Source organism: Tyto alba, unplaced genomic scaffold (assembly GCF_018691265.1).
Source record: "Tyto alba isolate M040663 unplaced genomic scaffold, T.alba_DEE_v4.0 Super-Scaffold_41, whole genome shotgun sequence".
Lineage (NCBI taxonomy): Eukaryota > Metazoa > Chordata > Aves > Strigiformes > Tytonidae > Tyto > Tyto alba.
Genome location: NW_024881317.1, coordinates 24,051,983 through 24,077,567, shown reverse-complemented (window position 1 = coordinate 24,077,567; position 25,585 = coordinate 24,051,983). Strand labels below are relative to the sequence as shown.

Below are 25,585 nucleotides of genomic sequence, written 5' to 3'. Positions count from 1 at the left end.
TCATCCTCTCTGGGTCCACAGGCATCATCATTGGTGAACCCTGGTTGGGCTTGAGTTCTCGATCATACATCATCTGCAGACAAGCTGCCTTCTGCACACTTTCCACTAACTGATCCACCGTACCTCTTATGGCAAGGGGATCTCCCCTCTCCAAGGGGTTCAGCCCTCCGGCCCAATATGCAGCTCTCTGAGTCAATGACCATGGGGCTCGGCGGTCGCCGGTAGTTAGAAACACACCCGGACCCCAATATCCTTCTGCTTCTTTCTCTGACAACATGATTCCATCCCCTCCTGACAAAGACACTCTCCAAACATACTCTGTCTCTGATTCTTTTGCAGTCCTTGCAAAATCCTTTTTCAACTTTGCCAATTCAGTTGCTGTAAATGGGACTTCTTTGGTGATTACCTGAGGACGGTCGTCGCTCTCGTCCTCGTAAACATACTCTGTTTTAACCAGCGGATACATATGAGGGACCTTTTCTACAGTTTCTTTCGCTTTCTGCAAATCTCTTTGGGGATAAATTTGCCTTATACCCTTCTCCAAAAGTTTAACTCTTGCCTCCGCCAATGTATCTGTCTCTGTCAATAATTGCTCTCTCAATTCATCCTTCAATATTGCATTTTGATTCCTTTCCTCCTCTAACAAATCTTTGGTTTCTCTCAATTGTTCCTGTAGGGTCTGTATTGCAGTCTTCAGGGAGTCTATTACAGTATCAACTTGCTGAGACTTCTGCTCTCTCTCCTCCACCGCAGCTGCCAGACTTGCTCCTAACACTGCACAAATTATGGCTTTTCCTTTTCCTCTCTTAACCTTAGCTTCCTTCTGCAATACCCTTATCCTATCCACCACACTCTGTGGTTGAAACCAGTGGTTTTTCGCCCAATCTTGTCCCTGGATTGAGGGGCGAGATCGGTGTGCCTCCAAAAGATCATACAATTTTCTATTCCTTCAGCCCCTGAGGGCACATTATCACAAGCATCGGCTGCCTCTGAGGCGACCATTTGTTTTCCTTTTCCTGATGCAAAGGGGATCATCGTCCTGGGAGGGACACACGTCAATGTCAGAGTTCCCCTATTCTCTCCCAGGAGGTTAAATCTGGGTATAGAACAACAAAAAAGGGGAATTTGTCCTGAGAGGGTCACAGCTTAGTATCCAAGTTTCCCCTATTCGCTCTCAGGAGACTAAAATCTGAATCTCTCACACAAAGAGCAACCAAAATTGGTTCATCGTCCTGAGAGGACCACACGGTTCGCTCTCAAGAGGCCTCACGTCACTCAAACACAAAGGCAGTATCACAGCCCACAGTTCCCCCGATTTTGCTCTCAGGAGGGCACACTTCAATGTAACACGAAAGGGGGCTCAATTCATCCTGAGAGGTTTACATCCAACACGGCAAGGTAGTACGGCACTCTCGTCTCTAGGGATCCTGTCCGTGACGCCAATTAAAAAGATGTCCCGATCCGATATCGGGGATGTCCCGATTCGATATCAGGGAGGGTTCTTAAACGATCCCAAGAGCGAGATTAAGACACAAACGAGGTCAGATGCCGGGCAACCTTGTAACCTTTATTAAACAAGCGGCTGGTAAGAGCGATAGGACAGGGAGAAAGAGGAAGAGAGAGTCGGAATCCCTAAGCTAGAAAACGGTATAGATGCGGCAAGATTAATCACCACCACCACGAGCCCGCGATGTCCCGTTGGCTCAGTCTCGGTGCAATCGATGATGGTCCAAGCTCCAAGCTCTGCCGAAGTCCACAAGAGAGATGTTTTGGGAGCACACATGCACTCACACACACAAAGCGCCCGCACACAAGAAACGCGCCACCCCCGCACACAAGAAAATGCACGCAAGAAAACGCACGCACACCTCAGTACAGAGTACGCAGTCCTTTTATCGCCTTAGCCCCCACGATTTCCTGGAAAAGTCCGCCCATTTCCACAGAGCTCGTTGTAATATGTGCCGCCCCGTGGACCTCCATGCGCGCATGCCCCGGCGGTCATGGTGGTCTCGCTGGCGAGGGTCGGCCCACGGTGCCTTCAGCTTCCTCGCCTCAATTTCCTCCCGACCACGCAGGTGCAGTCTGGCTGGTACTGCCAGGGATGTTGTTATTTGCGCTTCGGGCAGACGTCGTGGTTTCTTCGGGGGCTACCCGTCTCCTTCAAGGCGTACTCTGTCGCATCAACAGGATGCGGAGGCCAGGAAGTGGTAGTGGTGCAGCAGCGATGTTGAGACAAACAAAGTCCTACACAGTCTCCTACACCTTCCAAGCAGTTGACCTGGCTTTGATTCCTGGCTAATACTGGCAAATGTCTCTCCAGCCTGGCTCCAGCACAGGCACCTGAACATATTCTGAACACAAGCTCTTTTGCTCAAATACCACCCATCTTTCCCCTGGGGTTTCAAGCCACTCCCCGTCTTCCCTGCAGCCTTGAGGCCCGCTGAGACCAGTGCTCTCTAGTCTCTGCTGGCTGGGAGAGCTTCAAGCTGGGCTCCTCACGACAGTGCTGGTACAGGAGCCAGGAGAGAGGCTTTTCTGGCCTGACACAGAGCTGGTCCTGCTGCTGCTGTGGCTGCTTGCACCTGGCAGGGTGCAGATGAAGATCAGTAATTCCTAGGTGATGGCCACGGGACAGACCGTGCTTCATGAGGCCAGGTATGCGATTTGGCTGGCTGGTGGAAGCAGAACTCCTCTTTACGTTATGGCTCAAAGGCCCGTCTGTCTGTCTGAACTCACCCTGGGGACACTGACCTACCCTGTCCAGGCTCTGACATTGCAGATACATCCTGAAGTTTACTGGGATTGGGTGTAACAATGATCCTGGTAACAGAGGAATAATACACACTTCTCTTGCAGCTTGTGGCTTGTGGACCAAGAGAAAAGCAAGAGCCTCTCTCAGCTAGACTCTACTGGAAGGGAGTGAAGCTTCCCAACTCTCTGATTACAGGGTTTCTTAAAGAAACAAACCACCTGCCTTGCTGTGCTGATAGCCAGAAACCATTCTGGATGGTGGGCCTCTATGGACGGTTTGTGTTAGCACAGTATTGCCAGACTCCCACTCTGTCAGGAGCAGTGCTACAAATTGCTGGAATTATGAAGAGGGGCATCGTGAATGTGTATATTCATTCTCTGCTGAAATGCCCACACGAACCCCATCTGGCAGTCACACTGCCTCCGTCTGGAGATCACAACCAGTGCTTTCCTCCTTTCCACTCCATACCCATCCCCTGGAGTTTATTCCCACACCAAAATAGTAAAAGAGGAATTGCCAGGTCTGTTTTTCATACGATTTTGTGAACAACAATTGAGAGAACTGATATGCTATTTCAAAATATACGTATTAAATTTTACAATGGACAATTCCACAAATGACCCCCAGGGCCATAATCACCAGGTTACAGGCCCATATTCAATACCTACAAGGCTTTTTGATGCTCTGCAATGAGTCCAGGGAACTTAACCAACAACCACTGCTAAGCTCAGGACAGAAGCCATCACCTATCCTTGCAGAGAAGATGCTTAGCTGGGAGAGGAGAAGAAAAAACTGCCATGACTCTCTAGCTCTGCTGCACAAAGGCTTTAATGAGAAGGGAGGAAATGCAGTGGCACAGAACAGAGACCAAGGAAAACATCTGCAGGATTGAGGGACGCAAAGAGGATGGCCCGTTCCCCAAGGACAAGCTGCATACAAAGCGCTTGCCTTTTCCCATTCTGCTCTCCCTGGTGGCAATGGCAGCCCAGCAAGAGTGGTCCCTAACTCCAGCACCCTCTCCCTTTCAGCAGGGGGTTCAGCAAAGCAGAAGAAAAGGAGCCTTTTCCGGAGGGCTCAGAGCAAAGAAGAGCCAGAGGAGACACGGCCATGCCAGCCGTGCAGCGAGGAGAAGTGGGCACAGGTCTGTCCTGGGTTGAGTGAGTGGTGGAGTTTTTTGGTGCCAGGGGAGGGGGCTATCGGGGCGGCCCCCTGTGAGAAGCTTCTCGAAGCTCCCCCAGCTTCACGTCAGCTCCACTTCTGTTTGGGAAATTGAGCCAATCGGCTGCGCCTCTGCGATAACGTATTTAAGAAGGGACGTGGTGACGGGCAGTCGGACTTGTGAGGAGGAGTTGCTGCAGCTGCATGAACACCAAGGTCAGTGGAGGAACGGAGGAAGAAAGGAGGGGGGAGGTGTGCCGGAGCAGAGAACCCCCTGTATCCTGTGGTGAGACGGCAGGGCGGCCCCCTCCCTGCCACCCATGAAGATCTACGGTGGAGCAGACATTGATTTACAGCCTGTTGTTCCTGCTCAGCTGATCAAGGTTCTGTGCCCGAAGAAGGCCGGGGTCTCATGGGAAAAGGCAGCCCCGCTGCTGTAATTCAGCTGCTGGGAGGATTGCAGCATGCGGGGGAGTCCCACGCCGGAGCAGCTCGGGAAGGGCTGCAGCCGTGGGAGGGAATCCAGTCGGAGGAAGTTAGTGACCCATGACGGAGCAGTGTGGGGAACGCTGCGGCCCATGGGAGGAATTCAAGTCAGAGAAAGTTTGTGGAGGACTGTCTCCTGTGAGAGGGGGACCACGATGGAGCAGGGGGTAACAAGTTTTGGACACTCCCCTCACCGAAGATGAAGGAAGTGGCAGCACTGACTGCACCCCCCATTCCCTGCCCCTGCGCCACTGGGGGAGGAGGTAGAGATATCGGGAGCAGAGCTGAGCCCGGGAAGAAGGGAGGGGTGGGGGGAAGGTGTTCTCAAGATGTGGCAATGCTTCTCACTGACCTACTCTGTTATGTGTTGTTAGTGTCTGTAATAAATGTATGTTCTTTTTTTTCTTCCCCTAACAAGTCTGCCTTTTGCTCGTGATCATAAAAGGGGGATTTTTCCCCATCCCAGTCCTATCTCGGACCCCAAGCCTGGCTCTCTGTCCCTTCTCATTGCCGGAGGGGAAGGGAGAGAGAGCTGCTGCATTGTGGTTGGCTGCCAATCAGGCCTAAACCACGACATGAGAGGAGAAGAAAAAACTGCCATGACTCTCTAGCTCTGCTGCACAAAGGCTTTAATGAGAAGGGGGGAAATGCAGTGGCACAGAACAGAGACCAAGGAAAACATCTGCAGGATTGAGGGACGCACAGAGGATGGCCCGTTCCCCAAGGACAAGCTGCATACAAAGCGCTTGCCTTTTCCCATTCTGCTCTCCCTGGTGGCAATGGCAGCCCAGAAAGAGCGGTCCCTAACTCCAGCAACCTCTCCCTTTCAGCAGCGGGTTCAGCAAAGCAGAAGAAAAGGAGCCTTTTCCGGAGGGCTCAGAGCAAAGAAGAACCAGAGGAGACACGGCCACGCCAGCCGTGCAGCGAGGAGAAGTGGGCACAGGTCCCTCCTGCCAGGTGGCATGAGGACACCCAGCCTGTCTGCAAGACATGTCCATGACTTGGTGCTGCAGGGTCCCGTCTTCCGTCCTGCTCCTGAAGGGATGATTCGCCAGCTTCAGCAGTTCAGATGCAGCGGGGGACAGACAGACACATCCCGGACCCACCCAGACCAAGGGAGCCCCCAGAAGAGATGGGAACTCCCCCGGCACTGAGGGAGCTCCCAACAGCAGCTGACAGAGACGATCCCACGGCCGTGCTCTGAGGGAAAGAGTTGAGGATGGGGCCCGGCAGGGTCACCACCACTGGCGAGGGCTCGATGAACACCGTCGAGTCAGCGCAGCGGGCGACACAGGGCTCACTGCAGCTGCTTGCAAGTGGGGTTGGGCCAGAGGCACAGCAGGGCCGTGGGGGACAGGGTCTGAAGCAAGACATCTCTCGGTGAAGGAAGCAAAGCTGCAACACAGAGCAGGAAGGAAACACAGACCCAAACATCAACTTGGCTCTCATGTCCACAGCTCTCTCTGCAGATACACTTGGCTGCTCTCCATCTCCATTTCTAGCTGCAGGTGCAGGAAATGCCTGCACCTGATCTTTCTAACACACACAACGTGCGTGACGTATTCCCTAAGTTGGATTTGAAGCACTGGGAGCAAAGATGTGCCTAACCGGCTGCTGATTGCACCAGGACCTCCTGCTGCATTTCCCAGTACAATAGCACAGATGAAGATTGATGCAAGTATCCCAGCACAAATGGGCTTCCTAGAGCTCGTAATGCACTCCTCTGAGTTGCACAGTGCAGGAACGCTGACCCACTTTGGGATAGGACCAAGCCCAGTCGGTTTTAAAGCACCTGATCATACCCCATCTCCAGAACAACTGTTGTTGCACTGATGAAGCACTTGGCCATTTGGTTAGAGAGCATCTGCTGCGGGTGCAAATTCTGGTGAGGCAGACACCCCTGCAGCTGAGCCCCATTGATACCCTTCTGCTTGAAAGAACACCCTCTACCCAGCTCTCCGCAGTCACTTCCATTAAAAGGGACAGAGGTGACAGCCCTTCAACAGTTCAATTGCAGGGCCAAGCTGAGGCAGTGAAATATCAACCCGATGCACCACCATAACAGCAATTCTGTCTACAGAGAGAGATATGGAGCAGACCCAGACTTACCTCGTTCCTCGAGGAAAGGGAAGCAAGAGAGGAGGATGCAGAGCCTGGAGCAGCGCAGGCTTTTATGCTGTGTCCCAGAGCCCTGTGGGGCCACAAACATTCCTTGCTCATGAGGCATGTAAACACGTAGCAGCTGCCACTTGGGAAGACCTTGCTGGTGATTAAACCTTTAGCTCTTTCATCTGAAATTCTTTTCTCTGACTTGATTCCAACTAGCATCAAAGAACGCGTTATGGAACGGTTTGGGCTGGAAGGGACCTTTCAGAACATGGAATTCTGACTCTCCTACCATGGCCAGGGACACCTTCCACTGGACCAGGTTACTCAAAGCTTCATCTAATTTGGCATTAATCACTTCCAGGGAGGGGGCATCCACAACTGCGCTGGACATCCTGTTTCAGTGTCTCACCATTTCACTCATTGACGAGGTACAGGTTCTTTCCTCTTCCTTTGTTCTCCTATGTACCTGAAGAAACACTTCTTGTTACTTTTCACACCCCTAGCCAAGTTCAGCTCCAGAAATGCCTTGGACTTCCCAATATCCTCCTTGCACTTCAAGGCCATTTGCCTATAATCTCCCCACAATGTCTATCCCTGCCTCTGCTGCCTATTCCTTTTGGTTTTGTGTTTTATTTTTCTGAGAGGTCTTGATGTTACCAAGCTGGCCTCCTGCCTTCCCTGCCCGACTTCTTGCATGTCGGGATTGAGAGCTCTTGCTCCCTCAGAAAAATGTCTTTCAGTATCTCCCAGCTCTGGTTTGCTCCTATACCTCTGAGGGTAGTTTCCCGAGGGATCCCATGCACTAGTGTCCTAAACGGGCAACCGTTTGCCTTTCTGAGGTTTAGGTTCCTGACTCTACTTATTACCTGTCCTGCACTCCTCAAAACTGAGAAATCCACCAGGGCGTGACTGCTGCAGCACAGGCTACCTCCAATCTTGACCTCTCTGATTGCTCTTGCACTCTAGTAAACAACACGTCCACCAGTGCCTCTCCTCTGGTCAGGCTCTGCGTCACATGTACTTGGACGTTGTCCTCAACACACTCCAGTAGTTCCCTGGGTTGCTTGTAGTTCGCTGTGCCACTTCGCCAGCAGATGTCCTGGAGGTTGAGTTCTCCTATCAGATCAGGGCCTGGTGAGTGTGATGTTTCCTAATATTGAAATGATCCATCTGAATCTCTGTATCCCTGATTCATAAGGGCAATCAACTCCAAGGTCTCGGGGCAGCCTGGAGGAAAATTTTAGTTGACGTTGTGTCATACGGATTGCCTTTGTCACTTTGCCCTCTTCATGGTGAGCTTGTCCACCAATCATGCTGAAAATCAGCTACGAAGATGGACACCTCGAGTTATCTCAAGCGAACCCTAAGAGACATCTGCCCAAGCGTCATAGTAGACACACAGTAGAGACTTGAGAAGTTGAGGTGGAAGATCAAGACTACACAATCCTATACAAGAGAAGAGACTCACCAATTCAAGGATATGGAAAAGCTCACTGACAAGAAAGGATCATTGTGGGCTGGAGCAAAGCCCATTGCATGTAGGATTGAGGGCCATGAGGATCTTCCTCACGCTCAAACAGCTCTGCCACAGCCTGTTTTTTATGACCACTTGTCCAGGGAATGAAGGCACATTTGTAACGACAGGGAGCAGACCAGAGGATCAGGCAGGTCTCTTTCAGGTAATGACTCCATGGGATCTCCATCGCCATATCCCTTGATTAACTTAACATTAAGCTTGGTCTGCTCAGAGCAGGAGGTTGTCCCAGAGCCATTCCAGAAGAACCATCCATCCCACATCATTCTGGGCTGCACTCACTCTCATGGGTCCCTGAGCAGCCACTGGCAGGCAATGCCTTAGAAGGCAGAAGCTGCACGAGGCTGCACAGAAGCACCAGTTGATTCAGGAATGGTGCTAAAATGTGCTTTTCCTTACAGAAAGCCGCAATTTGGGACTATGAGGTCTGGTATCCCTGGCACAACTGAGGCTGGGCAACCGTGTCCACTGACGTCCACAGCAGGGTGAGTCATGCTGGCCAGCAGCTCTGGGATTTTCCCAACTCTTCCACATCATGATGACTCCCAGGTGCTCTGAGACAGATCCGATGTGCCTTTGTAGCGTGAAATGCATGGCATTGGCCACCCCCTCTCTGAATCAGGAAAAAGGGCCATGAGGTTTTCATTCCCTGCCGTTCACCTCTCCTCCTAATCAGGCAAGCCACACCTCCATCCTCTGGGATGACCTTACAGAGCCAAACGGGTCAATTTGGGTGTGGGTCTCCTTCAGGGAAGGATGCGGGCAAGTTTTGATCACAAAACCAGTCTGTGGTAGAGCCTGATGAGCGTAAACAAGGTCCCTGTGGCCATCATCACCCCTGCCCACAGGGGGCTTCCCTCCACCTCACAGTGGTCTTTCCTTGCCCTTGAGCTTTGCCACGTCCCTGGAGTGGTGCGTCTCTCCTCCCATATGGGATTGTGCAGTCTTGAACTTCTGCCTGAACTTACCCACTGCCTCCTGTGTGTCTATGATCACCCAGGAAGAGAATTGTCCCTCAGGTTTTAGACTGAGTGCCTGCAAAGAAAACATTTGAGAGAAGACTTGAGGTGCCCTGTATGGTTGAATTTCACCATGACACGTGGACTAGTTAACCATGAAATGGCTATGAGACCAAAGGAATTTGTATGAGGCAAGTCAACTAAAAATATCTGTCTGTCCTGTGTAAGAACTCAGAGGTAATTGACTTTATAAACCTGGGATACAGATGAATGATTTTGATGTTCGATGGTATGAAAAAGAGGACAATATGTGGGATGTAAGAAGCGAGGGCTTAATCACCAGGGAATCCTTGGGAAGCGGAAACTCCTAGGTGTTCAGATGCTTCATGAGCAAGGAATGTTTGTGGCCCCACAGGGCTCAGGGACACAGCATAAAAGCCTGCGCTGCTCCAGGCTCTGCATCCTCCTCTCTTGCTTCCCTTTCCTCGAGGAACGAGGTAAGTCTGGGTCTCCTCCATATCTCTCTCTGTAGGCAGAATTGCCGTCGTGGTGGCGCATCTCAGGTTGATATTTCACTGCCTCAGCATGGCCCTGCAATTGAACTGTTGAAGGGCTGTCACCTCTGTCCCTTTTGCTGGACGTGGCTGCAGAGAAATGGGAAGAGGGTGTTCTTTCAAGCAGAAGGGTGTCAATGGGGCTCAGCTGTAGGGGTGTCTGCCTCACCAGAATTTGCACCCGCAGCATATGCTCTCTAACCAAATGGCCAAGTGCTTCATCAATGCAACAACAGTTGTTCTGGAGATGGGGTATGATCAGGTGCTTTAAACCCACTGGGCTTGGTCCTATCCAAAGTGGGTCAGCGTTCCTGCACTGTGCAACTCAGAGGAGTGCATTACGAGCTGTAAGAAGACTATGTGTGTTTAAGAGGTGATTTCTGAGACACCCATTCAACGCAGCCCATTTGTGCTGGGATACTTGCATCAATCTTCGTCTGTGCTATTGTACTGGGAAATGCAGTAGGAGGTCCTGGTGCAATCAGCAGCCAGTTAGGCACATCTTTGCTCCCAGTGCTTCAAATCCAACTTAGGGGAATACGTCACGCACGTTGTGTGTATTAGAAAGATCAGGTGCAGGCATTTCCTGCACCTGCAGCTAGAAATGGAGATGGAGAGCAGCAAAGTGTATCTGCAGAGAGAGCTGTGGACATGAGAGCCAAGTTGATGTTTGGGTCTGTGTTTCCTTCCTGCTCTGTGTTGCAGCTTTACTTCCTTCACTGAGAGATGTCTTGCTTCAGACCCTGTCCCCCACGGCCCTGCTGTGCCTCTGGCCCAACCCCACTTGCAAGCAGCTGCAGTGAGCCCTGTGTCGCCCGCTGCGCTGACTCGACGGTGTTCATCGAGCCCTCGCCAGTGGTGGTGACCCTGCCGGGCCCCATCCTCAACTCTTTCCCTCAGAGCACGGCTGTGGGATCGTCTCTGTCAGCTGCTGTTGGGAGCTCCCTCAGTGCTGGGGGAGTTCCCATCTCTTCTGGGGGCTCCCTTGGTCTGGGTGGGTCCGGGATGTGTCTGTCTGTCCCCCGCTGCATCTGAACTGCTGAAGCTGGCGAATCATCCCTTCAGGAGCAGGACGGAAGACGGGACCCTGCAGCACCAAGTCATGGACATGTCTTGCAGACAGGCTGGGTGTCCTCATGCCACCTGGCAGGAGGGACCTGTGCCCACTTCTCCTCGCTGCACAGCTGGCATGGCCGTGTATCCTCTGGATCTGCTTTGCTCTGAGCCCTCCGGAAAGGGCTCGTTCTCTTCTGCTTTGCTGATACTCCTGCTGAAGGGGGAGAGGGTGCTAGAGTTAGGGACCACTCTGGGTGGGTTGCCATTGCCACAAGGGATGGCAGAATGGGAAATGGCAAGCGCTTTATGTGCAGCTTGTCCTTGGGGAATGGGCCATCCTCTTTGCGTCCCTCAACCCTGCAGATGTGTTTCTTGGTCTCTGTTCTGTGCCACTGCATTTCCTCCTTCTCATTAAAGACTTTGTGCAGCATAGCTGGAGGCTTATGTCTTGGGTTTTTTTCTGCTCCTTCGCCGTTTGGCCAAGTCCTCTGCAAGGGAAAGGGAGAACCTGCACTCTGCCATGACGGTGAGTCTGTCGCCAATCTTGGGGCACCGCCAGTTGTGGGTGGAGCTCCCTGATCTTGTACAAGAGCACCGAAAAAATCGAAGAAGGAAAAAGAGAGACAGCAAAGGGTCAGTGGAATGGAGACATCAAGAAGTAATGGACAGGATTTGAAGTACAAGTAGTGCCTCACACAGGAGCCCTGTCTTACTGTGAGGCTGGTCAAACATGGGAAACAGTTACCAAGGGAGTACTGTAGAGTGTCCATCTTTCGAGATGTCCAATATATGACCAGAGAAGTCCTGGAAGAGCCTCCTCTACTTGTGCCTGCTTTGAACTGGGCTTGGTCTGCATGTTCTCCACCCCATGTGTTGTGTGATTTGGTGTGCCACTGCTGGATGTCCTCAGGCAGGAGTAGCCCTCAAGCTGAATGGAACAGGCAGGAGCTGGGGGCCACTGCTCAGGAAAGCTGCAGAGGTTTGGTGGGCACAAGGCATGAGAGGGGGCACTGATGTCAGTCTCATGGCTGGGAGCACAGGAAAGGATGGAAGATCAGAGTAAGGTCAAGCTGATTAGAGCTGACAGAAAAGCTGTTATGTGTAATCATGCCGAGGAATGTCCTGGGAGAGCCAAAAGGCTGAGGTCCCACTGAGATTCGAACTCAGACCGCTGGATTCAGAGCCCAGAGTGCTTACCGTTACACCATGGGACCTCCTGCACAAGCACTGTCTTTCCCCTGAGGCCACCCTCGTGGAGCCTTCTACTCCTGGCTGAGCCTGGATGTCTCTCCATCTCCGTGGACATCACCAAGAACAATCTTCCTCCAGGGCCGCTCTCTACTCACCGGGCCTTTCAAGGGAGTGGCAGAGCTCTTTGCACAAGCCTCGCGTGCCCTCTCTTACAACAGCCAGGCTGGTAAGTGCTGAGAATCTTGCTTTTGCCTACTTGGACCAGGTTAGGTAGTTTCCAGTAGAACCTCTTCCATGGTGCACCTCACACGGTACATTCATGGCCCAGCAGTTGAAGGTTCAATCCTTGCACTTGTGGTCTCTGCTGCTGCCTCCCTTTGCCCCCATGTTTGACAGTGTGTCCATCTGCCCGTGTAAGTTATTGCCTCTCCTGTTTCTCACCTTGTAGCTCATACTAAGCAGCCATTACCCAGATATCCTTACTCCTCGTTCCAGTCCTACCCGAGCTCCTGACCTTGCTGAACAAGGTGACCAAGAGAGGGGGCAGGGGATGAGCTTCAGTAGAGGGAAGATCTGGCAGGAGTACCCAAAGGAGCTTGTTATGTTTTGCACAAGCTGGACTTCCTTCCTCTGTTGGGGCAATCTTGGCTGACTCCAAACTCTGGTCCTCTCTTCCAGGACTCGCTGTCCCCTTGTGCCCCAAAGTGGCCTCTCCCTCCCTGGAAACCCCATTTTCTCTCCAGAGGCTGCTCCAGACTCGGCAAGGTTTCAATATCCAGCCTGAGGGAACTTTCCCTCATGTCCTGGCACCAGCACACTGCCTGCCCAGAAAGGGTCCATGCACACAGCCAGGAAAAGCTGCAGTGGTGCGTTCCTCCTTCTGCCAAGGTTTGAGCCTGTGTGTTGAAAGCAGGGCCCTTCCTCCCAGCAGTCACACAGGAGGAAACCCATGTGGGGACACTCTATTGGATCTCAGACTTAGCCCGGGACACTGAGGACAGGACCTCCTGATACCTTTGCACTTCCTAAAGCATTGGGCTTGCATCTGGTACTTCTGAACCCACACGACAGAGCACGCCGTCATACCCAAGCCTAAGATATCAAAACCAGGTCACATTCAGAGGAGGCAGGAGAAACACCTAGTCACTGGAAAAGGGTTCAATATCTACAGAGGCACAACTCTGAAAGCTTGTCCCGGAGAATCAGCATTGTGGAGGGCTTTCCTCACATATCCCTGGGATCTGCAGGGCCCAGGTGGGTGGGAGCAGCGAGAGCAGGGCCCAGTCTCTGAAGGCCTTGTAAAAAGGTGGAGGAAACCCCCCTCCAGGGGCTGTGGCACAGGAAAAGGGACAGCTTTTTCCCGTCCATGTGCTGTAATGCCATCGGAGGGGACATGTCTCTTCTGGGGTCAGACAGTGGATCTCCAAGCAACAGAGGATATTCCTGGGCCCTACCCAGGCTCACTGATCTCACCCAGCACTCGGGGATCCTGGAGGGGCTCTGTATGAACAGCTGTATGGGCCTGTGCAGGCAGATTCACGGTATTTTGTCCTTGGTTTCCTTCCTGGCAGCGTTGCCTGCTGGGACTAACGTGCTCCCCAGCCCGTTTCCTTCCCCAAGGCCATGGTAACTGCTGCTACCTATGTAGCCTCTGATGCTACTCTTCCCTGTAGGATCCGGCGGGGAGGACAATCTGTGCCACCCTTAGAGGCTTCAGTGGGCAGGCAGAGATCTCCCAGAGCTCCCCAGCCCTTGGGAGATGCAGCTCAGGCCAGGTTGGATCACACAGGAGGCCAGGCCACCCCCAGCTCCTGCACTCCCGAGGTCTTTCTGGCAGAGGGCAGGCCTTGGCAAGCCAGAGAGCCACCTTCACACAGCGGAAGACCCCTCACCTTCTGCTCTCCAGGCTAAACAAACCCAGCTCCTTCAGCATCTCCCTCAATCACAACGTGCACCAGCATGGAGTTTCTCTGTCCTGTCAGCAGTGCTGGAGAGAAATGCCCCAGTGTCGGGGGGAGACGAAATGGAAATGCATGCTAGGCCTTGGAGCACACCCCTCAGCCTGAACACGAGTCCCCAGAGCCTGCAATGTCCCTTTTGGCTTCCTACGGGTAGGCTTTACTGCCTCCTGCCCCTCTTCCCACTGATGCTGGTTGCGTTTTGCAGGTGAGGAACTGCCAATTCAGGGAAACTCTCTGGCTTGAAACCCTGCTGGTCAATGCCACGTCCTGGATTGGCACCTACCGTCTGTGCCACTGCATCCGAAAGAGAGAAGGATGCATCTCAGGGGCTCTTCAGCTTTGGGATCAGAGGGCAGGGTAGCTCCCTGATGACTAATGAGAAGGAAAAGTTGTCCTCTTTTCCAGAAAAGGGGAAGAAGGTCTATGTAGGGAACTATGTAAAAGTGCTGATAAAGTGGAGCAAGTTCAGTGGAGGTTCCCTAGGCTAGACAGGCACCAGGGACTCTGGCCTTGTGAGGGAGGCCTGAGGACACAGGGCTTGCTTAGCAGGGAGAAGGAAATGCTTAGGAGGGATTTGATAGGAGCCTCCCAGTGCTTACAAGGAGGCTACTGTGGTGGCTGAATGATGAGAGCTGTGGTCAGAAATTGACCAGGCAGTTTGTAACTGGCTACAGGAAAAAAAATCATTACCCTGAGGGTGCCTATGGATGGGAACAGAGAACCAGAGAAGCTGCAAAATGACTGTCCTCGGGGTATTTTATGACCCAGAGGGAGAAGCAATGCTCTGCTGGTGTGAGACTATTGAAGAAGAAGTATGCAGTCTCAGACTCCCTGGCCTGCCTTCCAAGAAGAAGTATTGTTGGAGGGCAACGTTGGAGCAGCAAGAGAGGATTTTGTGGGTGCTGCCTCGTGGACGCTTCCTGGGGCATCAAGGGGGCTTCCTTCTTCCCTGCACATAGCTGGGAAGGCTGGTGAAGGAGGGCTCTGCCACACCAGCCCCTGGGGCAATGCTGTGCTGGTCTCAAGGAGTTGCTGTGTGGGAGAGGGGCTGGAGAGTCAAGGAGAAAGGACAGGAGATGTGCCAAGTGCAGAGCAATGACTGAGCTCCAGTTGCTGTGAGCAAGAGGCTCCCTTACTGTCAATGGTGCAGAGGAAGGAGGGCACAGCTCTCTCTGGGGCTTGTTGTTTCATGGCAGGCTCTAGACTGCAAGGTACCTTGGAAGGTCACTGGCCCAAATGCTTGCTCAAAGCAGGGCTGGCCTCAAGCTAGGGAGGGCAGAGCAGTGCCTGAGCCTCACTGAAACCTGAGTGTGATGCCCAGGCACAGAGACTTCCAAAGGCCTCTGGGCACCTGCTCCAGTGCTTCATCAATCCCTGAGAATCTATGAATGGTGAAAGCAGTCTCTGTCATCTCCTTTTGCCAAGGGAGGCCTTTGTGTTCTGGGTTAGGTTGTGTCCAGAGGACTCTCTGTGATGAAAGGCTCTGGGGGAGTCGAGGGTAGCGTCTCGACTGCCCCATGGGAGCTGAGTTTGCTGAGTGAAGTAGGATTTTTGGCGCAGGGGAGGCAAGGCACTTGTGGAGACCAGTTAAAGAAAAATTGTCTGCGTTGTCCAGGACTGGAACCCAGGTCAACTGCTTGGAAGGCATCTACGCTCTACCACCTACCACCAAGGCTTCTGGTGCCCTGCTACCTCCTAGTCCTCCACTTCCCATACTGCCCAGCTGCCTGCACTCACAGATGACCTCAAGCTGGTTGGCACTGGGAGTTTTCAGAGTTTGTCAGGTGTTGGCTAGGAAACCTGAAGCTGCACTAGCCACTGGCTAGGGGAGATCAGCATCAGGGACTGATCAGGTTTAGAGAATGACACTGTAGAAAGCGGGACTGAGCTCCAGCCATGGACGCTGCACAGACCTATGATAAGGGCAGGGATCCCAGGGACCTACTGTTGTGCATGTGGGAGGGAGGGGATCTGTGTCCAGCCCTGATCTCCAACCCTAAGCAGCTGGGGGCAAAGAAAAGGATCAGACCGTCTCTCTTGTCCATGCCTGTGTGAGTGGTGCTGGTGCTTCTGTGGGTGCTGGTAATGGTGCCTCTCCCCATCTGCGGACAAACACGTGCCAAGTTCTGCATGTACTATGCAAGTGTATGTGTGGTCATATCTATGTACCTGTGTTGGTAGAAGCACAGATGCTCACCCACCCCGTTGCTCACTCCTTTCTCTATGTTCCACCCCAACACCTACCCATATACTGCCACCAATGAACCCATTGGGAATACCTGCTCAGCCCTGCTCCTGGCTGGCCCTGCGAGTGGGCACAGCAGCAAACAAACTAGGATGGAGAAAGTGCCCGGGTGTTCAAGTTGATCACACTAGTGTTTTCAAAACTAACTCCAGCCGTGTCCTCCTCCCCACTTGCAGATTCCTGGAGGTCCCTGCTGGCAGCTGGGAAGTTGAGATTGAGCAGCCTGATGGGAAGGGAGAAACACAACTGCGTGCCCAGGAAACCCACTTCCTCGTGTGGGGAACTCTGCCTGCTGCTCCACATGCAGCCGTCTGTCTTGCCGAGGGACGCTTTGGGAGCGCTGTCTGCTAAGAAGGCAATGGAAGAATAAGGTGAGTGGCAGAGAGAAGGGAGTGGGAGCTCAAGAGGGCCATGGCCATAGGTGCGCAGAGAGCAGGAGCAGTGCATGTTAAAGCTTGCTGGGAAAGATGCAAGGGAGAGGTAGCTACTCTGCTGCTGGAACGCCAAGAAAGAAAAAAAAAAATTAAAAATGCCATTAGCAGAGGATGGTTTCGATCCATCGACCTCTGGGTTATGGGCCCAGCATGCTTCCGCTGCACCACTCTGCTCCCCCCCAGGATGCCAGCTGGGACTTCTCACAGCCAGGCCTGATGCTCCCTGGCACTGCCAGCACTCACGCCTCATTCCTTTCCTGTATCCTGTGCCCTCACCCAGGCTGGATACATGTCTGTCTGGCTACCTCACTGGAAGTGGGACTGGGGTGGGAAGCTCAAGGGCCTTGCCTTGCCCTTCTCCCCACCTCTCCTGTCCATCACCCTGGATGGGGACTTTCTCTTTGGCCCCCTGAGCTGGCTCTGGAGGAGCTGAAGGAAATCCTTGGACGAGGGGTGCACATAGTGATGCCTCAGCCTGATTCATGGAGGACCCCAGTAGGGATGACAGCACGGTTTTATGTATGTTACAATACAGTTCTGCTAACCAGTCACCTTACTCATGCTATCGAGTGAGCTAATGAGTTCATATTGGAAATGTATGCAACTTGTGATTTTCCCATCAATACATTCTTGTCACATGTACTTGGAGTGGTTTTATACTAGATTTTGGTTAGCCGCACTTGTGGCCGTGGTTACATGCCTGGTGGCTTTTTGATGACAAATCTACCATTGTTTTGTCGTCTGCATGGGGTGTTCTCAGCCATTGATAGCTGATTTAAGACAGGTCTTCAGGTCACCCTTCGGTAAATGCTCTTCATCCTAGGCACTGTTTGTTCCTTTAAACAAGTTGTACTTGTATAGCAGTTAGCACCTTGCCTTTCAGAGCAGTCGAGTGGGCCTTCCCCTGCCCATGCTGTGCTGTGCTAAGAGCTTCTGGCTTGGTCTCCCTCCTGGCACAGCCCTGCCCTCGCTGCTCCCGCACAGCCCAGGGCAGCCCCTGCCACCATGCAGGGTGCCAAAGAGTCTGAGAAACCCCTCCTCTCTGCGCCCGGTGCCATTCCTGTCTGGCCCAACACGGCTGGGGGTGGAGGTGGCTCCCTGTTAGCCCAGGGTAGGGCCAGAGCAGCCAGACTGAGTGCTCACTAAACTTAGATCCTGTGAGATATTCCAGGAAGTCTCTGGACTGGCTGAGCTTGTAGATCCTGCTTCCCAGGTCAAGGAACAAGGTGGCAGTCCTGAGGCCTGCATCCTTGGGTTGTGTTTGCTCGTTCCCTGTCCCATCCACAGGTCAGATCATGCAACAACAAGAGAGGAGAAAAGAGCAAAAGCGGGATGGAGAGGGCTGGGATGTGGGTTCAGACATGAGCATGGGAATGTGGCTGCAGCCTGCCTGCTACAGAGTATTTGGCTGCAGATCAAGAGGTCTGTTGCTCCAGGTCTCCCTTCCATTGCCCCTTTTCTTTTTCATCCATGCTGCCAACCCCTCTGAGCTTCTCCTTGCTTGTACTGCCACTGCCAACCTCAGGGGAACTGCAGTTTCTCCTTTTTCTCTGGGATTTCTCTGCCTGTGCCCCTCAGGGTTTCCCCTAAGATGCTATACCCCCCACGCAGGCTTCCAGCAGCCCCTCTTCCTCTCAGGGGTTGTGAGAGAGTAAACCCATCAGGTGCTGTGATGGCAGGGGATGGTGTCTTGATGCCAGGGTTGCCACAATGTCCTCTTCTGCACTTCTGCGTCTTTCCCAGAAGAGGAGGAGACAGAGAGACCCACTCCTCATCATCTCATCCTTAAGCTAAATCTGGGAAAGCCCCCTGGAAAAGGCTGTCTATATGTGCAGGGGCTGAGGAGGAGTCAGGCTGAGTACCCTCAGGACCTGAGGCAAGATCTCAGATCTGTGATGTGTCTTCTGTTCATTGTCAGCAATGAGGTCCATATATGTTAACAAGGACCTCTTCTGTACCTCATAGTTGGCTCTGGACTTTTCCCTCTACCCCACTTGCCTGCTGCTCCACACCAGTCTGCCTCCATGAGACCTAAAGTGGAGGGGAAGACGTTGTGAGTGCTGGCAAGATCTCAGATCCATGAGAGTCCCTTCTTTATTAGCAATAAGGGCCATGTTGCACAGGCTCACTTTGGAGAGGAGCATCTCTAGTTTCAGGTGTAGGGAAGACAGATGGTTGGGATATGCTACTTCAGATGTGTGGTTAGGCTCTGAAGTTCTACACAACAAAGAACAAAACTAGACTTCTTTTGGTCTCTTCCATCAACTTCCCTACCTTGTAAATGGGGAGAAGAATTTCCCACCCATGCTGGCATTTCTGGAGGGAGGCAAGAACAAGGGTGGGAGGCAAGGGGGTTTTGCTGTGTCTCTGGGTGCACTGTGCAGCTGCAGGAGCTGTGTCTATGGAGCCAAGACACTCAGCTGCAGCGTGGTCCTTACAAGCAGCCCAAAAATGGGACTGCACCCCATAGTTGTCAGGATTCCAACCTGCGCAGGGAAAACCCCAATGGATAGAACATAACACACAAAATGTCTCACCGGGTGAGAGGTGTCTCCTAGGGTTTAACTGAGGTTGTGCACTGAAATCACTTGAGTGCTGATTTTCAATGTGGGCATTCAGCAGGGAAATGAGCATGCACAATCATGATCTCCCTCTTTGTAACTCCCTGTACGCAAAGAACTGCTGATGACAGAGTGGGAGTCTGTAAATACTGTGCGAACAGTAATCTGCGGACAACCCTGCTTTTGACTGTCAAGACAGAAAAGAGCATGGCTTTTTAAATTTAATAATCTATTGAATCAGAGACTTGAGAAGCTTCACAGACTGGCCAGCACACATAGTTCCTCGGGACAATTTTCGCGCTCACACTCTTGACTGTGACTTCCTGCCACTCTTGTTCTGCATGCAGACAGGAATATCCACAGGGACCATCTCCATACCTGCTACTACTCAGTGCAGTTTGCCAAATAGTGCTGCTGTGGAGCCAAAAGGGAATCAGAGCTATTTTGTACTACTAATGAAACTGATTGTTTTTTTCAGGTCTTTTGTTGTTTTGCTCAATGCTCTGGAAGATAACAATGCTTGGTCAAGCTGGCTAAAAGATCTAGACAACCTATTTCACCAAAAAAGCTCTCTCCTGTCTACCTGCAAGTCATCCACACCTCTCATTTATTTTCACCTTGCACCTCCTCAATTTCCTCAGCCAGGCTCTACCTTTCCCTTTCTATAGATCTCTCCCACTCTCACAACACATCCCCCCTACACACCAAGAAGCTGCATGCCAGTCATCCACTTTGCTTTTCTTTGCTGGCAGATACTCCAGCTGGAGAGTGAACCCATCCACCCCATGTCAGGATATCCCAGATGCCCAGCTGAGGACAAGGCGCTGGGATCTACAGCCACAGTCCCTGTGGTTAAACCTCCAAAGGCCTCTGGAAGGCTGGTACCATCCTTTGCTCCGTGCAGGTGTTAACCAGGGGCTTCTAGTGAAGCCTGGACGTGAAACTCCTGGGGAGGCGGGTGTCACTGCACAGGGGATGTGCTCAGTAGGGCAGAGAGGGCTGGGGCAGGTAGTTGTGGCCGAGTGGTGAAGGCGATGGACTAGAAATCCATTGGGGTTTCCCCGCGCAGGTTCGAATCCTGCCAACTACGGGGTGCAGTCCCATTTTTGGGCTGCCTGCAAGGACCACGCTGCAGACGAGTGTCTTGGCTCATTGTGTCCCTGGTGCCCAGGGACACAGCAAAACCTTCTTGCCTACTGCGCTTGTCCTACCCTCCACCTGAGCCCAAAACTCCCAGATGAATGGGAAATCCTGCTCCTCCCTTTCCAAGATAGGGGAAGAGAACAGACCAGTGCTCAGTATTGGCCATGAGAGAGCTCCACTGTTGTTGGTTCTTCCTCAAAACCACGTGCCTGATCTTATCCAACATCCCAAGCAGAACAACCCCACCAGCTCTCTTCCCTATGCCTCAAACTTTAGCAGCTCATGTCCAAAGAGAGCCTGCACAACATGGCCCTCACTGCTAAAGAAGAAGGGATGTCACCTCATGCACCTGACATCTTGCCAGCACTCACAAATTGCCCATTACTTTAGGTCTCACAAACTCAGAGAGCTGTGGAGCAGCAGGCAAGTGGGGGGAAGAGGAGGGGCCAGACCTGACTATGAGCTTCAGAAGAGGTCCTTCTTTGCATACATGGACCTCATTGTTAGCAATGAATTGAAGACACATTATAGATCTGGCGTCTTGGGGATATTCTGCCTGACCCATCACCGGGCCTCACACACATGCACACCGTTTCCCAGGGGTCTTTCCCAGATTTAGCTTAAGGATGAGATGATGAGGGGTCTGCTCCTCTTCTGGGAAAGATGTGGAAGTGCAAAAGAGGACGCGGTGGTGGCTGTGGCATCAGGAGACTGTCCCCTGCCATCACAGTCCCTGATGGGTGGGATAGAAAAGAGCCGGAGGCTTCCCAGAGGGCTTCTTTCAGTTGCGTACCCAGCTGCTCCCAACAGAGCAGCAAGCAGAGTAGGAGCTGCTGGTAGCCTGCCTGTGTGGTGCAGCATCATGAGGAAAATTGAAACCCTGAGGGGCACACACAGCGAGATTCCAGAGAAAGAGAAGGAGAGACAAGCTCGTTGCTGGTGCATGGTCTGTTCCCCACAGACATGCCATTGAAGTTGGGTGAAGCACTGCAAGGGAAAAAGAACTACAGAGAGATGTGAGGATGAATGAAGAAGGAAAGGGGCAATGGAGAAGGCAGCTGGAGCTGAGCCACGGACGTCTTCCTCCGCAGTGAATGCTTTCCCCTGAGAAATATCCCCCTGCAGCAGGCAGCCTGAGGCCACACTCTCAACGCCTACATCGGCACTCACATTCCAGCCCTCTCCATCCCACTTTGCTTTTGCCTCCTCTTCCTGGTTCCTGCATGCTCTGACCTGTGGGTGGGACAGGGAACCAGCAAACACAAGCCCAAACATGCCGGCCTCGTCCCTCGCCCTCAACGGGAGGCTCTACCAGCTGAGCCTGCCCAGATCCTTCCTGGGAGGACACGCAGCATTTAAGACTGTCCACCACCCAGTCCGATGGGCCAGCCCTGCCCTGGGATGACTAGGAGCCACCTCCACCGCCAACAGTGTTGGGTAGGACAGGAATGGCACCAGGCATGGAGAGGAGGGGTTTCTCTGTCTCTTTGGCACCCTGCATGGGGGTGGGGGCCACCCTCGGCTGTTGGGGATCAGCAAGGGCAGGGCTGTGCCAGGAGGCAGGCAAAGCCAGGAGCTGTTCAGGGAGGACAGCACAGCACAGCACAGGCAGGGGAAGGTCCTTGCAGCTGGTGTGTAAGGAAAGGCCCTAAATGCTGTACAGCTTCCTCAGAAGAACAAACCCTGCCGAGGAATAAGAGCTTTTACCTCAGGGTCAATGTGACCTGACGACCCACGCTAATCTGGGTCTCAGGGGCTGAGAACACCCCATGCAGATGATAAAACAATAGGAGAATTGTCTTTCAAAAAGCACCCCAGGCATGTAACAACAGTCCTAACAGCAATGGACCTGACTGTAGTATAAACCCCCTTCACCTGCATGGGACATTGGTTTAGAACAGCGAAGGTTAACACCCCGCTGACCATACGTCCACACCAGCTGCACCGGAGAAGCACATACCGATATCCTGAGCAATAATGCCTGATTAGCCCACCCTTAACATGAGGAAGTTCATTGGTCAACACAACTGTACTGTTAACATAAATACCCTGCTTTCCTCTATATCGGGGTCCTCTGCGCATTAGGCTGTGGAACCACTATGGGCACAGCTAAAAGAGGGGAATTGATTCCCTTGGTATTTCTATGCTAAGCAGTCTTGTTTCCCTCCTTGATTCTCCAAGAACTGAATTTTACACCAGGTAAAGTCCTGCAGCCCTCTGGGAGCTGGATTTCTGGGCAGGGTTACAGCCGTCATGAGCTCGCTGGAGAACAGCTCCCCTCCGCCTAAGGCTGCTCCCTCGCCCCGGGGTTTCCTTCAGCTCCCCCAGAGCCAGCTCAGGCTGCCAAAGAGAAAGTCCCCATCCAGGGTGATGCAGGAACACAGCATGGGGATCTGCAGTGCAGCTCCCTGCTGCCCTAGTACCTAATGGGCCAGAAACGAGACAGTGGCTTGGGTGTTGACTGCGAGGTTGCTCTGCAGATGATGGTCCATCCACGGGAATACTGCTTGTGCTAGCTGCTTGTCTTCATTCCGCAGTGGATACCACTGCGTGCTATATCTTGTTATATTTGAACACCTCTTGGTCCAAAGGAAGTGGACAGCCCATCAGAGGGAGATCTGAGAACATGAGGGCATGACAATGTCAAAAATGGCCGCCAGGCATTCACAATGCAATATGAGAACCCATGGGGAATGACGTTGTCAGAAGTTGCATCTTCCTCGTGGCAGCTTCCTTGCCTGATGTGCTTCTGGGTACACGGCTAGGATTCCTTGTTCCTGACAGTCAATCACAGGTCTGCCTGAGAGCAGGTGGGCCTGGTGGGGCCAAGAACTGGCTGTCAGCCAGTCACAGAGCATTGTGATCACATCTTGGTTGTGGTGTTTAATAGGAAAATGACAACTGAAAGAAAATGACACCCTCTGTGTATGCATGCGAAGGCACATCCTGGTCAGATGTACTTCGTCGTTCATCAGGGCTCCACGGGGATTCACCAAAGAATCGTCCACCCCCAAAAACTTGTAGCAGCACAAGGCAGATTTTAGCCCAGGAACAGCTTATGGGTAGAGTCCTGCAAAACAAACTGCTTATGCTCATGCAGCATGAAACGTGACAGATGCTCATATCTGACCAAGTCCTGTAGATCAAGAAACTTGTGCTAGAAATGATCCACCTGGCCTATTTGCACATTATACAAAAGGAATAATAATTGTTGCCCCAGCATTGGCTGCATTTTACTTGCTGATTTCTGAGCTGATACGAGACAACTGTACCAGATATGGACGTATCCAGTGCTTAAGAAGAAACCAGGCAGGGTGCCGTGCCTTTTTAATTCAAACAAAGGCACAGCATGCAGCCACGTTAGCCCAGGAGAGAGCGAACATGCCTCCCTCTGGGCCAGGTGGAGACCTGTGCCATGCCATACGGTATTCCCAATGGGCACTGTATTGGCTACGTATGGCAAGGCTTTGGTAGTGGAGGGGTTAGGGGGAGTTGCAGGGTGGGCTCTGTCAGACAAGGTAAGGAGCTGCCCCGTGTGGTACACAGCCAGTTCCAGCTCCACAGCGGACCCACCCCATGACACAGCTGAGCCATGCGCAAAGGTTTTAGCCCCTCTGTGAAAACATATTCCACAAAGGGCAGAAACACCAGGCAGAGAGAGGGGGAAGGAAGAAAATAGCAGAAAAGACCAGAGGGATGATGCATCTCTCACTTGGGCTGGTAAAGGAGTCTGGAGTGAAGGAGTAAATTTGAGCCTGGGACAGGGGTGAGGAAAGGCGCTCGTTGTATGTTAACCTTTTTGTTTTCTCACTATATGAGTCTGTTTTAAATAGCACAAAGTTATTTTTTCCCATGTCAAGGGTGGTTTGCCCACAAGGGTTTCTGCTAAGCCCCGTCCTTGTGTTTGTCTTGACCCATGAGCTTTCTGATCCAGTTTTCAGTGCCCTGCACCCCACTGAAGGAGGGGAAAGGACTGAGCAGCTGGGTGGGTTCCTGGATGTGCTCCCACACGTTGGCATGTGAAGAGCAGTACTTTGGTGGTGGTTCCGTTGGCAGGTCCCGGGAAGGAGTGCCTGTCAGCAGCCCTTGGTGGGAGCTGGGAAGTGTAGCCCCGCAGTCACCTCCCAGCAGCAGTGCCAGGCTGATGCCGGGTGAGGTGGCTGGCTATGGCAGCAGCAAGGGATGGAGCAGCGGGAGCAGCGGCAGCAGCTGCAGGGCCGGGACGAGATGGCCGGTTGCTCTAAGGCTCCTGAGCACTGGCCCCCAGCTACCGTCTGCTCCATTCAACTTGACGGCTGCTCCTGACTGAGGGCATTCAGCAGTGTCCCACACAATCACACAACACCTGAGGTGGAGAACATGCAGACCAAGCCCAGCTCAAAGCAGGCACAAGTAGAAGAGGCTCATCCGGGCCTTCGCTGGTCGGATGATGGACATCTGCAAAGATGGAGACTCTACAATGATTCCTGGGCAACTGTTTCCCATGTTTGACCAGCCTCACGAGAGAGTCCCTGGTGCCTGTCTAACCTAGGGAACCTCCACGGAACTTGCTCCGCTTTATCATCACTTTTACATAGTTCCCTACATAGTCCTTCTTCCCCTTTTTCTGGAAAAGAGGGCAACTTTTCCCTCTCATTATCATCAGGGAGATACCCCGCCCTCTGATCCCAAAGCTGAAGAGCCCCTGAGATGCATCCTCCTTTCTTTTGGACGCGGTGGCACAGACGGTAATTGCCAATCCAGGACGTGGCATTGACCAACAGGGTTTCAAGCCAGAGAGTTTCCCTGAATTGGCAGTTCCTCACCTGCAAATACACTCAGCATCAGTGGGAAGAGGGGCAGGTGGGAGTAAAGGCCAACCAGTATGAGCCCAAAAAGGACATAGCAGGCTTTGGGGACTTGTGTTCAGGCTGAGGGGCGTGTTCCAAGTCCTAGCATGCATTTCCATTTCGTCTCCCCCAACACTGGGGCATTTCTCTCCAACACTGCTGACTGGACAGAGAAACTCCATGCTGGTGCACGTTGTGATTGAGGGAGATGCTGAAGGAGCTGGGTTTGTTTAGCCTTTAGAGCAGAAGTTGAGGGGGCTTCCGCTGTGTGAAGGTGGCTCTCTGGCTTGCTAAGGCCTGCCCTCTGCAAGAAAGACCTTGGGAGTGCAGGAGCTGGGGGTGGCCTGTCCTCCTATGTGATCCAGCCTGGCCTGAGCTGCATCTCCCAAGGGCTGGGGAGCTCTGGGAGATCTCTGCCTGCCCACTGAAGTCTCTAAGGGTGGCACAGATTGTCCTCCGCACAGGGTCCCGTAGGGAGGAGTAGCATCAGAGGCTACAGAGCTGGCAGCAGGTACCATGACCTTGGGGAAGGAAATGGGCTGGGGACCATGTTAGTCCCAGCAGGCAACGCTGCCAGGAAGGAAACCAAGGACAAAATGCCCTGAGCAAGGAA

The 25,585-nt window shown here is 52.7% G+C and overlaps 1 long non-coding RNA gene and 3 other non-coding genes across 5 annotated transcripts in view; 2 read left to right on the top strand and 2 right to left on the bottom strand.

Moving 5' to 3' along the window:
* Window positions 1–11,040, top strand: part of LOC116961946 — a 56,521-nt gene extending 45,481 nt beyond the window's left edge. Inside the window, exons 1-2 of one of the 2 annotated variants that reach the window (XR_006166631.1) lie at window positions 9,404–9,495; window positions 10,258–11,040. This is a non-coding gene — a long non-coding RNA (uncharacterized LOC116961946). Of the gene's footprint in view, window positions 1–9,403; window positions 9,496–10,257 lie in introns of those variants that run through there. The other variant, XR_006166632.1, reaches the window with a different exon arrangement.
* A 710-nt stretch (window positions 11,041–11,750) lies between these two features.
* On the bottom strand, window positions 11,751–11,822 carry TRNAQ-CUG. Its single transcript has one exon. It is a non-coding gene; the product is annotated as a tRNA-Gln (tRNA).
* A 4,719-nt stretch (window positions 11,823–16,541) lies between these two features.
* On the bottom strand, window positions 16,542–16,613 carry TRNAM-CAU. The gene has a single exon. It is a non-coding gene; the product is annotated as a tRNA-Met (tRNA).
* A 3,395-nt stretch (window positions 16,614–20,008) lies between these two features.
* Window positions 20,009–20,090, top strand: TRNAS-AGA. The gene has a single exon. It is a non-coding gene; the product is annotated as a tRNA-Ser (tRNA).
* Window positions 20,091–25,585: the final 5,495 nt, after the last annotated feature.